The sequence below is a fragment of the Sus scrofa genome, chromosome 4 (genome assembly GCF_054392235.1).
Source record: "Sus scrofa isolate SSC_HxYL_T2T_F1_AM1 chromosome 4, Sscrofa_HxYL_maternal_Yorkshire_Landrace_v2.0, whole genome shotgun sequence".
NCBI lineage: Eukaryota > Metazoa > Chordata > Mammalia > Artiodactyla > Suidae > Sus > Sus scrofa.
The window spans coordinates 127,389,658-127,403,909 of record NC_139386.1 but is presented as its reverse complement, the minus strand read 5'-3'; the positions used below and the strand labels follow the sequence as shown (position 1 = coordinate 127,403,909).

Sequence of the window (14,252 nt, the reverse complement as noted above, 5' to 3'; positions counted from 1 at the left end):
AAAGAAAAAAATTTCAGTTTTATTGAGGTATTGACAAAATATGTACATAAGGTGTACAATGTAATGGTTTTGTATAAATATACCTTGTTAAATGGTCACCACAGTCAAGCTAATTAGCATTCGTTAGCCCACATAATTACCTCTTTTTTTTTTTTTTTAGCCCTCTACCCCCCTCCCCTTTGGCAGATACCTGTTTGATCTCTCTTTCTATGAGTCTGTTTGTTTTGTTATGTTTGTTCACTTGTTTTGTTTTTTAGATTCCACATGTAAGTGAAATCATTCAGTATTTATGTCTGTCTGACTTATTTCATTTAGCATAGTACCCGCTCGGTCCATCCATGTTGTCCCAAATGGCAAGATTTCATTCTTTCTTTTATGGCTGAGTAATATTCATTGCATGCACACCCACACACCACATCTTTATCCACTCCTCTTTCAGTGGACACGTAGGTTGCTTCCAGATCTTGGCTACTGTGAATGAGGCTCCTTAAAGCTGCTGAGGCCTTTGTGAGTAGCCCTGGCTGTAGCAGCCCGGGTTCCCATCGCTGGGAGGACGTGGTCACCAGATTCAGCCCTTTCTTGGCTTAGTTCCTTTTTCCTTGGGTGGAGTGTCCTTTTCTATTCAACCAGTAGGTGACCCAGTATTCAACCAGTGCTTCAGCAGTCTGACTCAAGGGGCACATGGCATCCCTCTGGTTTGGGAATGTCTTTGGTTCGCAGTGGGATTTTTGCTTGAGGGTGAGGAAGATTTTGGAGCTACCTGGCATGAATATTCACAGGCTTCCTGAGAAGGTAACTGGGGACCTTGAAGTTCTTTGAATGCATTGATTTGCTCTAATAGATGAAAAATGGAGTTGCACGTTGGCTAAATGCCTCTGTGAGTGTCCCCTGGTCATTGACCAAAGTGGAAGCAGATCTGCAGACTAATAACTTGGGGGCCACTGTCTGCCAGACTCCTGGATCCCATGGAACCGAAGCCCTTGATTTACAATAACTGCACATTTCTAGACTTTTGTGTTAAAACGAAGAAAAGTAATGGTGCATTAACTTTGTATTACGTGGTTAATTTTCGTGTTACTTTTGCATATGTGCATGTGTGTGTATGTGTGAGGGTTTTTTTTTTTTTTCGAGTGAAAAGAGATCTGCATGCATGTCATAGGCTTGTCTTAGAGGCCACACACCGAGAGCGTTCATTTGAATGCCTCCATAATCACCCACAATATTAAATGGTTTGAGGTTTTTATTTTGCTTTATTATTCGAACACCCATGACACCTTCCAGCCAACAAGAGGAAATTACTTATTGCGTCATGTATCTTGAAGTACTCTGAAGGCATTAGTAACTTACTCTTCCGTCTCAGTTTTTAGGAAGATAAAGGAATATCTCCAATAGCTGTTGCTTGTTTTCTTATGTGTAGGGGAGCGAGCCCGGGTGAAGGAGCCCGGGTGAAGGAGACTGCTAGCCCGAGGGCCTCGGGGCAGGGCCTGGCCAGTGCTTTGTAAGACCCACGCTGAGCCCCTCTGTGAGAGGGCATGCCACACCAGGGTTCTCCCGCTGGCAGTACCTAAAAGGCTGCTGCCAATTGAAGGAAACCAGGGAAGGCAAGGGTAGAGAATGATCCAGAGACGCCCCCCTACCTGCAGGGGTTTGGGTGGCCTCAGGCTGAACGGAGACTCCTCTGTCCCTGGCATGAACAAGAGCAGGTCTGGTCACCCTTTAAAAGGGAAGGCAGTGTTTGGGAGAGAGCAGGTTTTGTGCAGGATTGCCTTCAAAGTGTTGGGGCATGGCGGGGGTGGGAGGCAGCTGCGGGGGTAGGGGGTGTGTGTGGTCTGATGAGAAAAAGATCTCCCAGCCAATGGCAGCACCATTTAAATTCCACCCAGGAGCTCTACTCTTTAAATTTGAATCCAGCTTCTCTTGAGCTCTCGGAGTTGGGTACTTAGGAAATATCTGTAGATTTATTCATTTCTTTGGGTTAAGTGATTGCCCTCTCGATTTGGCCTCTTTAAAATGCAGACTGCCTGGAGAGCTAGCATATTAAGCTGTTAATATTTACACCTTAAAGGCAGTAGATTTATAACTTTCTTTTTCTTTCCTGATGAGGGGCGCCTTTCAAGCGGGGCGAGGGGAGGGGTTCCTGGGAGGCGGGTACTGAATTGATGCATGGGGGCAGGGGTGTTGAAAATGGGAAAATATTTAGTCCCATCTCCACTCTGGGCCTGGGAGTAGGGCTGTGGGTGGAATAGGCTGATGGGCCAGGCGCGCTGATGCTGAAGTTGGGCCTGGGACCCTGGATCTGAGTCCTGGGATCAGGACGAGTGAGGAGAGAGATGGCAGGAGAGCTCGAGAGGGCTGCTGGCTGGCGGGGTCCTCTGAGAAGCACCGGCCAGGCTGGTGCATCAGACCAGAGGTCTGTTAGAGGAACCCTCTCCTCTAAGAGAGCAGGCGGAGGGTGCTGGCGAGCCGTGTGGTCGCCACCGTGCAGGTCCGACCCGAGTGAACTCCAGAGAGGAGGAAGGAAATTTGGGTGGAAGAGTTTCGGTGGATGAGGCGCTGCGCGTGCCTGTCAGCCCATTTTCCAGGCATGGCCCTGTCTCCGTGTCCCTGCCATGGTCCATCCTTGGGTGGGAGCAGGTGGGGTTGTGGGGATTAAGGGCAGAGAGTGGCAGTGGGGTGACACGCGCCTCGACAGTCAGCAGAGGCCTGAGGGCATCGTCAGGCCATGTTTCCTACAGACAGGGGAGCCCGCTGGGCACTCTTTCTGGGTGTGGGCCATGTGGCGGGGACTGGAGCTGCTGGGGGTTCAGCGGTGCTTGGAGTAGCCCAAGGAGGGTGAAGGGAATCGGGATCTCTGCAGACGCTCACATCCTGCTGTGGCTGCAGTGGGTGAAGGAGGGTCGCGGCTTTAGGACGGATCCACCTTTCAGCTCTGCTGTTTACTGGCCGCATGGCCTTGAGGAAGGTACTTGGGATCGCTGGACCCGAGTTTCCCCATCAGGGGATTGGGGATGGATGTACTCGTCTTGCAGGATGCCGTGAGGGTAGGACCAGGTGACGGCTGGTACGATGCCTGCCTGGGAGCGGACATCCCACCACGGGCGATGTTTGTGACCCTGTTTTAGGGTTGGCTGGATTTTTTGTTTGCTCAATACCTTGTGTTTGGAAATGTGCTTACATTTGCTTTTGAAATAACAAAAGCCTGCTTTTAGATGTACCGTCATGTTTCAGAATCCGGCCCCCAATATGACTGCATTTGTACACTCAGGCCTGGCTGAGCACTCTAACATGTGACCAAGTTCATTTTCTGTGTCAGCGTCCCTTAAGGCTGCTTTGTTTTGGGACCACATGGAAATTTAGCAGAAGCAATTTGAGTTGGTGGCTTCTCTTTCTGGATACGTGTTCATGATGTATTTTCACATATCACAATGACCAAATTGTCCTTGGTAGAGGAGTGGCATGGAGTAGCAAAAAGAGCAGGAATCAGAAGGTAATGATGAGTCATCTGTGCGAAGTGCTTCACAGTTTGTAATATACCTGAGCAGCATTTGGCTTCCGGGAATGATAGGTAATAGCGCTCCATTACCCAGATAGAGAAAGCTGAAGTGCAGGAAGTCTCACTCTGCAGGAGAATGTCCGTGTTGTGTGTGCCTTGAAGGCCACATGGAGAAATTAGAAACTTGCCTTGAGCGGCCTTCCAGGAGGGGTCGCTGTACTTTACAGCACTTCCAGGGAGTGAGAGGCTTGAGTCTTGGTGTGAGGATGGAAGAGCTTGTTCTTTGTTTGGGGCTAGTCACTGCACCTGTTGCTTGGTGTTAGAATTTGCTTAGGAGGAAGCTAAAAACAGTGGCAGGGTGGAACGCCTCTTAACATGGTTTCAAGCAAATGTGAAGTTCCTTAAAGAGCTGTTTCTTGGAAAATCGGGGTAATGGCCATGCCACGTCAACCTCATTCCCTGTCCTTCCGAAGCCTGACCTATATTGGCAGAAACTACATTTCCCAGGCTCCTGTGCTGTGGAGCTTGAAGAGAGGTGTGGCGGCGGGAGACACCTGCAGGAGGCTGGAGGGCGGGAAGAGGGAGCAGCCAGGATCTCTCCCCTTCCTTCTGCTTCGGGTGCTTCTCTGGTGGCAGCTGGGCCTCCTCTGTGGCTCAGGTCCACACTCAGCGCATCCACCGCGGTCCCACTTTCTGCCAAGTCGTCCTGTCTCTTCCCTTCAAACTAGAGGGGGTGGCAGCTTCCCACTGGGGCTCATCACCAAGCCCCTCCGCCTCCCATCTCTCCAGTCACCTTCCGTGAGTCATCTCCCTATGTCAAATGTCCTTTGCTTAAAATAGCTCGAGGAGTTTCTTCTTTCTTGGTAACGCAATACCTCATGTTTATTAAGTTACTAGCATGTACCAGACACTGATTTCATTTTTTAAAATTTCACCTCACTTAGTCCTTTCAATGCACTCAGCTCTATGAGTAGGTATTATGCTTATTCGCCCCGGTTTAAAGATGGGCAAGGAGAAATCTGAGGCAGGGAGGCCTGAAGCAAATGCCAAAGGTCACGCAGACACGGGTTTAAAGGTCAAGCTGTCCTGGGTTTACAGCAGGTGGGTGATCAGGTTGACCCCCCCCCCCCCACTGCCTCTCCGCTGCCTCCCTCCTGCAGCTCTGGGGCCTTGACCCGCTTTCTAGAGGTGACACGGACGCACAGAGAACCGAACGTTTCTTCCTCTCTTGATTTTAGCTTTATTTTTCATTTCTGATTAAAAAAAGTAATCTGAACCGATGGCAGAGATTTCAGACAGAAGAGAAAATAGAAGTAGAAGAAAAAAAATCACACATCGTAATGCCTTCGTCTAGGAATCATTGTTAATACCTGGGCATTTTTTCTTTCAGTCTTTTTTACGATGGGAAAAAAACTGTTTATGAAACTGTTTTTGCATAATTTGATTTTACAGGAGAAAGCTGACTATGATTAGCGATTATGTCTTGCAAATGCAGGCGTCTGAAAAGAGAAACTCATGGATAATAAAAATGTTGTCTTCTGTAGATGACATTGCTCTGAAAGTTTGCTCTCATGAGTCACCGTAGATACTTGGCCAGGTAGACTTGCGGTTAAAGAGCAAGTGTAAAATCAGCAAAACCCAAGCCCTGTGCACACCCTGGAAATGCGCCCACTAAATCTTATTCAGTGTGTGTCAGACTCCGTACATTTCGGTTTTCCCAGAAGATGACTTTGGGATGAAATATTGGAGCTCTTTCAACTGGAACAAAACATTCCCTATTTGTTATACCAATAATGCTTTAACTTCTTGCATTTTACTAGTGTTCTCCACCTGAATTCTCCCTATCCACCTAAAAAAGCAAAACCCAGCAATCATTCACCCTCCCCCGAGGTACATTATGAAAAACACGTGCAGCAGAATGGCTGCACGCTCAGAGAGGCACCAGGGCTGAAATCCGGAGTTTCATTCTCTGAACTCTCGCTGCTGCTCTGTCCCGTGGAGGGTGGGTTGCCCCACCTCTGCCCCGCTTCAGTGTTTCCAGTCAAGGACAGGTGAGGAGACCAACGATTTGTCTGGCAGGTGCTTTCATAAAGGCATTGTGGGAACGCGGAGGATTACAGGGGAGCGCTGCTTGATGCTTGCTGTGCTCTCTTCAGATTGGGCTCAAGTTCCAGGAGTCCTGATGATGACTTAAAGACAGTGATTTGGGGTGCTTTTGTGAGCTTCAAGCTTTGACTTGGGATTCTCCCTAAATTACAAATATTTGTATCCATTCATCCATTTGGAAAACTTCCTTGGAGCTGTTATTGTACATGGGTAGATTTTCTTTCTGTCCTGCAGTTTTTATTTTTTATTTAATTTTTGATTTTTTTTTTTTGTCTCTCTTTTAGGTGGTATACGGAGGTTCCCAGGCTAGTAGTCGAATTGGAGCTTCAGCCACTGGCCTACACCACAGCCACAGCAATGCGGGATCTCAGCCGCGACTGTGACCTATACCATAGCTCACGGCAACGCCAGATCGTTAACCCGCTGAGTGAGGCCAAGGATCGAACCTGTGTCCTCACGGATGCTAGTCAGGTTCGCTAACCGCTGAGCCACGATGGGAACTCCCTCTCCTGCAGTTTTTAGCTTCCTCCATGATTGTCCTGTTCTCCCACCACCTCTCCAAGTTCTGGCCCAACAGTTACTTTGGTGTGGGGAATAAGAAAAATAAAAGATGAGAGAGGCAGCCAGTAGCCCGCCTGGATTGTGTATGGAATGGATTCTCAGTAGTGACACAGGGAGGTGGTAGAGCTGGTTGGTCTTACATCGGAGGAGGAGAAGCAGAAGAAGGTGGAGGGGAGCAGGGCCCAGAGGCATCCTAGAAACCCGCTGGTGAGAATCTGGGGCAGCCCTTTGACCTGGAGTTGACCGAGAGAGATGGATAAAGATTGTGGTGTGGTTTGTTCGCAGAGGCTGCCTAATGGAAATGATGAGGTCAAGGCTGGAAAGGGGAAAGACCCAGCTGCAGACTCTTTGTGGCAAATAAGATCCTACGAGGAACCGTAGTCAAGCCTGGCATCAAGGAGCTGGAGCAAGGAAAGATCTTGAGTCCAGCTTTTACTGCGTTAGTGCCTTATAGTCTCTGGCCCCTTGGACCTTTGGGGGATAGGTATACAGATAAAACGATTTGTATCATTTTCTGGGGTAGTGGAGGAGGAAGCAAAACCCTGCTTCTTCCTAAGACTGTAAGATCATCCAGCACGAGAACACTCCTCGGGGTAGTCCATCAGAGTGTATGAAACATTTTCTTAAAACCCTCATTTTTCCTGTGTTCCTTGAGTGGCTTTCATAATGTCATGTTCAGTTTTGCTGTGTATCTACATCTTTTTTGTTTGTAGATTTTTTCCCATAGATAATTGCCCCTCAGCAGTTGGGTTATGGGCTGCCGTCTATGTCCAGCGTGGTGGGCACCTGTTGTTTGGGAGACCAGGAAGCAGGACGCCTCTTCTGATGGAGACTGCGCACGCCCGCCAGAACCTGTTTGCTAGTCTTCCCCGGTGTCACCTGACCAGAGCTGTGTCGTGAAGGAGGAATAAACTATCATGTTAAACCATCGGGGTCTGGGGGCTTATTCATTTGCAGTAGGTAGTATCACCTCTTTAGTTTGAGGTGTGCTTTTCTCCTCTGTTCACTTAGGCGAAGCCCACAGTGCATCCACATCCCCAGAAACACTATTGATTCAAGGGTGGCACCTGACTCAAACTGGGCAACTAGCCGCAGGTTTTAAAACTGAAGCCAGGAAAGCCAGCCAGGTCTTCTCCAGCAGTGGAAGATGTCAGCGTGAAGCTCAGGAACCATCAAGAGTGAGAGTGGGAGCAAAAACCAAGACAGAGAAAGTCGGAGGGAGGGGCGAGGAAGAGGGAGAGAGGAGAGGAGAGGGAGAGGGGGAGAAAACATTCTGAGTCTCCCAGTCCCCCTGACCTTTGACCTGCCCGAGACCTCTGCCATTCGTTTCTGTGATTCAGGTGTGGCATTCTCCAACAGCTTCTAATACATTCCTTTCTTCTTCTTTCCTTTTTTTTGGCCTAACCTAGTTTGGGTGGATTTCTGCAGTTCATCGCCGAAAGAGTAGTGGCTGATACATATCCTAGGAGGTTATTTATTGAATAAGATGTTGAAGGCCTATCATAATAGATATGCAAAGAATCAATCTCCAATGAGTATTTAACTACGCGATATGAGAGTCAAGGAAATACAGAAGCAAGAAAATAAAAATAGCAGGTTTTAATATTTAATAGTGTGTAATCTAGTTTGGGAATTAAAGACACACTGTATAAACCAGTGGTTGAAGCTGTGGTACAGATAAGTAGAAAAAGACTACATGAAATTGCCGGATATTTGGCACAGAGAATACTGACAAAAATATCTTGAATAGGCGGAGAAGTCCTGCTCCAGGCATTGGGAAATGCTTGAGAGGAAAGGCTTGATAGGAGTCTTTCTTTTCCACCACCCGAGACACCAATCAGTCGATAGCGTTTTTAAGCAGTGGGGGGAAAAGACCAGTGAAATCTAATTTTAAAAGGGTTGAAAAAATATAAAAATATTTTAAAATGATTTCGCACCAAGACAGGCAGAGGGAGCTGATGGCCAGAGAGGAGAATGGAGCAGAAGTTGGGGTTGGAGCTCCGCGGTTGTGCAGCACTAGTTCCTGGCATCAGTGCCTGAAATTTGTTTCCTCACTATTCCCTGAAATACCAGTAAGCTTCCTTTCCACTAGAGCTCCTTAGAGTTAGGGTCTGTTTCTTACAGACAAATAATCCCCGATCAGGGTGTCCCCAGACACATTTGGGCGGGCAGTGCGCCCCGTGTTCCTGTTCTCTGGGAATCCAGCTCAGCAGCCACCCCCCTCTTGGGAGGGTCTGAAGCTTTACTGGAGAGTGTACGGGTGATCGTGAGAAGGGCAGGGACTTTCGGGAGCCCAGTGGAGGAGACGGGGTGGGCAAAGGGATAGGGCAGCGAGGACGGGGTCGAAGCTGGGGTTTGGCTCTGTTGGGTGATAGAGGGAAGAACGACCTTCAGGTGCTTCTGCCAGGGAGTTACTCGCGATGATGGCACCGTTTTGTCTGAAGGCAGAGGGCCCCGTGCACGCTGGGTCCCACGGGGAAGTCGCTGTAAATGTTCCGGCCAAGAGAGAAGCCATGGCTCTTCTAGGGATGGGTAATAACCCATTTCTGTAGCACGGCAAGGTTCGGCTCGGGACAGGGGACCGCCCAGAGGTCCCTCAGATGCTTCTGCTAGCATTCAAGGAAATCCCATTTGAAGACACTCTCCTGCCTCACGTCAGGGGTGAGACATGTACGTGCAAAGTAGTGCGAGCTCTGCGGGGCCAGGAGCAGCCGTTCTGGCGTTGCTGAGGAGGCGGCAATAAGGAGTCTCCCACGGTGGAGCCCCAGAATGCATTTATTGACTGGAGGTCAAGGCAGTGAATGTAAAGTTGGGGGCGTTTGCAGTTTAATCCGACATCTGTCATTCCTGGAAGGATGAACAACTCAGAGTGAAACATCATCCTTGTCGTAAGCAGAGCTGGGTTAGGAAAAAAGGGGCCCGGGAGGTCAGGACTCGGGAGGCTGAGACAGAGCAGAGGTCTTCCCCCAAGGTCGTGCATGACACATGCACCAGGTCAGCTGCCTGGGAAGAATTAAGGCAATGATGCACTGAAAGCAACTAATAGCATGCCAGGGTCAAAATGGAGATTCAAAAAAAAAAATATTAGTTTTCTTTCAAAGAGCAGGGATGGCTTTGAAAACAGACTCCTGACTCGGAGAGACGAAAAGTGGGTTGGAAAACCCCAGATGTGTTGTTCTGGTGTGCAGAGATGTTGAATTTTCCTGTAGTCTTCTTCTTCTTTTTTTTTTTTTTTTTTTTTTTTTGAAGTAGAGAGCAAAGACAGAGTGGCTGCGTTATTTCCCCTTCCGCTTTTCCAGGGTTGGGGGGAGGAGAGAGTCCCCAGACCCAGCCTCCCCTCGTCTCCCTGCACCCCCATGGCTTTTTGGCAACGTTGCCAGCCGGCCCAGCAGCCCAAATCCACCTGCCACAGTGTCTGGGCTCCGGAAGGCACAGCTGTTCTCAGGCCCTGTCTCAGGTAAGTAATGGGCACATCGGGCTGCAGTTTCTATTCCTGAATAGGCCTCCTGTCTCAGAGTCATGCTTCAACCAACACGCAGTTAAAAGGAAGAAACCTCTGGGTGATGGAAGGCACCCTATTACTGAGAAGCAGGGGACGTTGACTGAAGAAAGCGGCTTCTCCCTGGCTACGAGTAGCCTAGCGGAGATTCATGAGCCTGTGTGTCCCACGGCCATCAGACCTGAACAGTGGAGTCTAAACCGGGGCATGTTTTTAATCCACACCCTAAACTGGGGCAGGAGGGTTGCTTAGACTTAGGGATTCGGCAAAGCAGTTTAAAGCGTTAGGGCCGCCGTCGAGGAGGAGCTACCGGCCCAGGGTCGCTCTGTTAGCAAAATGCACTACGTTTAACACCAGCCACCTGCACGTGAGAAGTCGGTGTCTTACCAAGTGCCGCTCACAGCTCTTGACCATGACCTAAAAAGGTACGCTTTCTCTCTGGAACATAGAAGTAACCAGGATTTATTCGCGTGGTCTGACTGGAGCGTTTTGACATCCGAGGGCGACGCTGTCTGATGGATGCCCTCACATGGAAATACTGTTCGAGGAGCATGGGTAGAGAGAGAGGGTGATTTAAAGGCTGCAGAGGTACAGGCAAAGCGAGCGTAGCGTTCCCTGCAGATTTCTGCCACGCGATGCTTCGTGGACAGGAATTGCCAGCAACTTGCCAGTTTGGTTTTCCAGAGGCTGAGAATCTGAAGAGAGGGAAGCAGTGATGTGGTTTTCAGGGCATTGAAAACACCACAGCCGCTTACTTTTCTCCCCTGGAGGACTGCTTGTGGGGCAGGAGAGCTTTGGTATCGAAGACTCTGGAATGTTCACAAAGCACAGTCATTTGCCCCACGTGTGTTCCGTTGAAAAGCAGTCGCCCCACCCCCCACCCCCCGTCAGATTTTGTGGCCGAGCCTTCAGAGCAGCTCTTCACCCTCAGCCCCAGAGAGGCTCCCCAGGCCGAGGTGGGTACTGGTCCCCGTGCCTGTTTCTGAGCGAGGCGTTGCTTTTCGCTGCTCTGCCTCGAGAAATCCATTATTGTCTGCGGCCTTAGGGGTTAAGAAATTATGAAAATGCAGGGGTGGGTGATTAAGACTTGTTTGGTAACCTTCAGATTCTTCACATGTTTTTTCATTGGCGGAAAGCAGAGCAAGGTCATGCCTGGTGAGTGACCCACCTGGGGCTGCGCTAAAACCTAAGGGGCCTGGACACCAGCCCTCAAAACTGCAGCTCACACACCAGGGCCGTTCCTGGGGGGCGGCCAGGGGAGCTAAGGGAGGGTCACGGAGGAGCCGAACGTGACAAGAGGCGTCGACAGCAGAGGTGAAGTTGCCAGTTGGCCATCGTCTTCTCAGAAGGCTGGGTTTGGGGGCCCAGCTGGGAAGTTACCGGGAGTGGCGTCCACCTCCCTCCCCGCCTCCTCTCTCCTCCCCCACGCATCCTCGAGGGCCACCACGCTGTTCCAGGGTGCAGGGTTCCAGGGGTAAAGTGGGAACAGTAGACACCCACGTTCTGTCCTCTGGGCCTTAGGCTCATGGGGAGGAGAGAGAAACCCCAGAAAATGCACACAAGTAAAATCATTCTAAATTGTGAGAAAGTGCAGTGAAAAAACAATCACCATTCTGAGTTACAGGATAAAATGGTCAACTGTCTTTCATAGGGTGGGCGTTTTATGCTTCTGAAGAAACTGGCATACAAATAGAGACCCTTCTTGTAAGAAGGGAAGATTTCAGTGTTTTCAGGGGAGAGAGATTGGTGAGGTGTTGAAAGAAGGCCGCGTGAATGGAGAAAGGACAGCACGGGAACAAGGAGACAAAATGGAACAAAACTTTGGCAACAGAGGGTTGCGAGACTTACCTTGGTGATCCGTCACTTCATAGTGTGTTTAACCGTTGAATCGCTGTATCGTTCATCTAAAGCTGTACTTCAATTTGAAAAAAAGAAATGACAAAGGAAACCCAGGCATGGTGACAAGTTCCCTTTTGGTCACTTACTTGCCTTTTGTCATCATGGTACCTTTCAGGCCTCCTAGGCTCCCTTTGGAACCCCCTTTTAAGGAATCTGGCTTCTTTAAATTACAAGGACAGAAAAGCCAAACCAACTAATGAGGGCAGGTCCGAGCTGTGAGGAAGTCCGAGTGCGGCTGACCTCTCGGGAGGCTGGACCTGGGAGGAGGGGTCGCCGAGGCTCACTTTCTCCTGTCCCATGGGTCACCTTCGCATTCCTCATGCGGTCAGGCTTCTTCCCTGGATGACCTGGGACAGCGCTGCCGACCACAGCCTGGGGTGCATCTTCCCCAGTTTGCCACCAGAGAGTGAAGGGATTGCTCCCTAGCTCCAGTTTGACTCAGCCTGGGTGAAGGCTCCGCTTCCCTTGGCTTCGGTCACCTTTCTGCCTGAGGACACAGAGTCCACGGGAGGCAGAGTTGGAGGGAGGGCGGATCCCCTGCAGATGTGAGACGTGTGTGCACGCGGAGGCATAATCTGAGTGTGCAGGTGCACTTCAGGAAGGAGCGTGAGCATGTGGGAGTATCTGAGTGTGCAGGTATATATGGGTGTGTGTGTGTGAGTTTGTGTATAAATGTGTGTATATGTGTGCTTCTGCGTGTGCATGGGAGTACATGGATGTGTGACTTTGTGAGCATGTGTGAGTGTTACAGGTGGAAGTGTGTCTGCCCACAAATCTCTATGTTGAAGTCCTATCCACTTGTCCTTAAGAATGTGACCAGAAATGGAGAGGGGTGTTGACAGGAAGAGGAGGACGATGTGGGGTCCCGGAAGGCTCTTCTCCCCAAAGGAGAATGTTACAGTGTGTTTGCTGATGTGTGCGGTCTGGTAGCAGAAGCCCAAGACGCTTACTCAGGAGCGTGGGCTTTGTCGCTGTGCCAAAGTCCTTGAGCAGGTGAGAGGGGTTGGCCCGCACCTAACAGGAAGGGGTGGCCTCCGGAAGGACCCTCAGCTCAGTCACCGGGATGGGAGGGCAGCCCGAGAGTGGACGCAGCAGCTGATAGGAAGCCAGACTTGGTTGCAGGATGGGAAGCTCTCTTCTGAGTGTTCCTCTTTAATTCCTAAAATGAGAAGTGATGCTGCCCCCTCGGGGAGGAGCGTGGAGGAGATGCTGGAGTTTGGAGCACGGAGTGTGTGAGATACGCTTGTCTCAGAGGCAGCAGAGTGACTTGGTGAGGACATCAGGCTGGGATTCCTGGTGACTGTTGAGGACGTAGTTGAAGTTTGTGGTCGTGATTTGAAAATGGGAGTCACCAGATGCATTGAGTGTGTTTCTTTAGCATTTAGTGGCAGTTTGGGTGCGGGCACAGAGTAGGCAGAAAGCCTCCAGGAACCAGGATTGCAGTTTTGTCAGCTGAGCACGTGCTGAGAGAGCCGAGCAGGAGAGGTGCGAGTGGATGCGAGGCAGTGATTTTAGAAATGGCATTTAATCTCAGGGAGGGGCCGTGAGAACCTGATGGACAGGCGGTATAGGAGTGGTGAGACCAAGGATTTGGGTGTCCTGGGGGGTGGCAAGGCATTGCTGGAGTTGAGGTAAAAGAAAAGCTGAAAGATCCTGGTTTGTAAAAAGAGAGATGACTGGAAACGGAACATTCGAAGAAGGGAAATTACTGCTAATGAGAAGAGGCCGGGTTTGACATTGAACGTGGCTTCGGAGGGTGCAGGATGGTTTCAGTGGCAAGTGAAAAGGTCAAGGACCTGACACATCTTTGTGGCCATTGAACCCCCCCCCCCAAATTATTACAGAAATAGACGTGGAGAGAAAGGCAGTGAGCAAGGGACAAATTCTTTCATTGAATGAGAGCGGTTGACCAAAGGGAAGGTCGGTCATGGCAGCGCTCTGGGCACTGGAGCGGAAGCCTGCGGGGCAGAATCAGGAGTGCTGGTCTGGAAGTGGCCCTGAGAAATGGGGAGAACTGCCGCTCCTTCGGGACAGATGGCATCAGAGAGCAAACCCGCACCACGTGGGAGGGCTGCAGAGGAAGCAGTGCCCTGCGACTTCAGCTGGACTGAGAACTTCACGTATTCAGAGAGGTTGAGTAGATAGCTGTGTTTCCTCCTGACAGACCCTGAGCTCCAGAGGCCCCGGGAAGGGCTTGGCAGGTGGGGAAGGGGAAGGATGGGGTAGGTGGCAGATAGAGAGAACTGTATGCAGCTGAGCAGGTGACAGGAATGACAGACATTGAAGTGGGTTCTGAGCCTTCTGAGGAAGGGGTGGATAATTAATTTTAAGAAAAGTCTCCTGGAACTGGTCTCCGTGAGTAAGCAGTGGTCTGAGAGGAAATCCGGAGTGAATGTGAGCACGGATGTCACCCCAGGAGCATGACTGTCACACCTGGACGCCCTTCAGCTCTGCTGTTAGTGGGCCCAGGCCTGGGGAGGGGCTTTTGACCCGGGGCCCTTCGGTCCTGCTAGCGAGATGTCAAGGGGAGGGGGCCAGACTGGACAGTATGGAGCAATGGCTTAGAGACGCAATTATGGAGAAATAAGATTCTTTAGGCTAAAGAAGGCTCCGGGTCAGCGTATGTACCGATTTTTGTTTGCTCATCTCAGAAGAAAATACTGGTGCAAGATCTGCTGGAAAAAATTTGGTTTA

The 14,252-nt window shown here is 50.2% G+C and overlaps 1 long non-coding RNA gene across 2 annotated transcripts in view; it reads left to right on the top strand.

Moving 5' to 3' along the window:
• The window catches only part of LOC110260376 (uncharacterized), an 878,819-nt gene that overhangs the window by 18,210 nt on the left and 846,357 nt on the right, over window positions 1–14,252 (top strand). Inside the window, exon 3 of one of the 2 annotated variants that reach the window (XR_014844694.1) lies at window positions 6,446–7,088. The exons of the other annotated variant lie outside the window; for it this stretch is intronic. This is a non-coding gene — a long non-coding RNA (uncharacterized LOC110260376). Of the gene's footprint in view, window positions 1–6,445; window positions 7,089–14,252 lie in introns of those variants that run through there. 2 annotated transcript variants of the gene reach the window in all.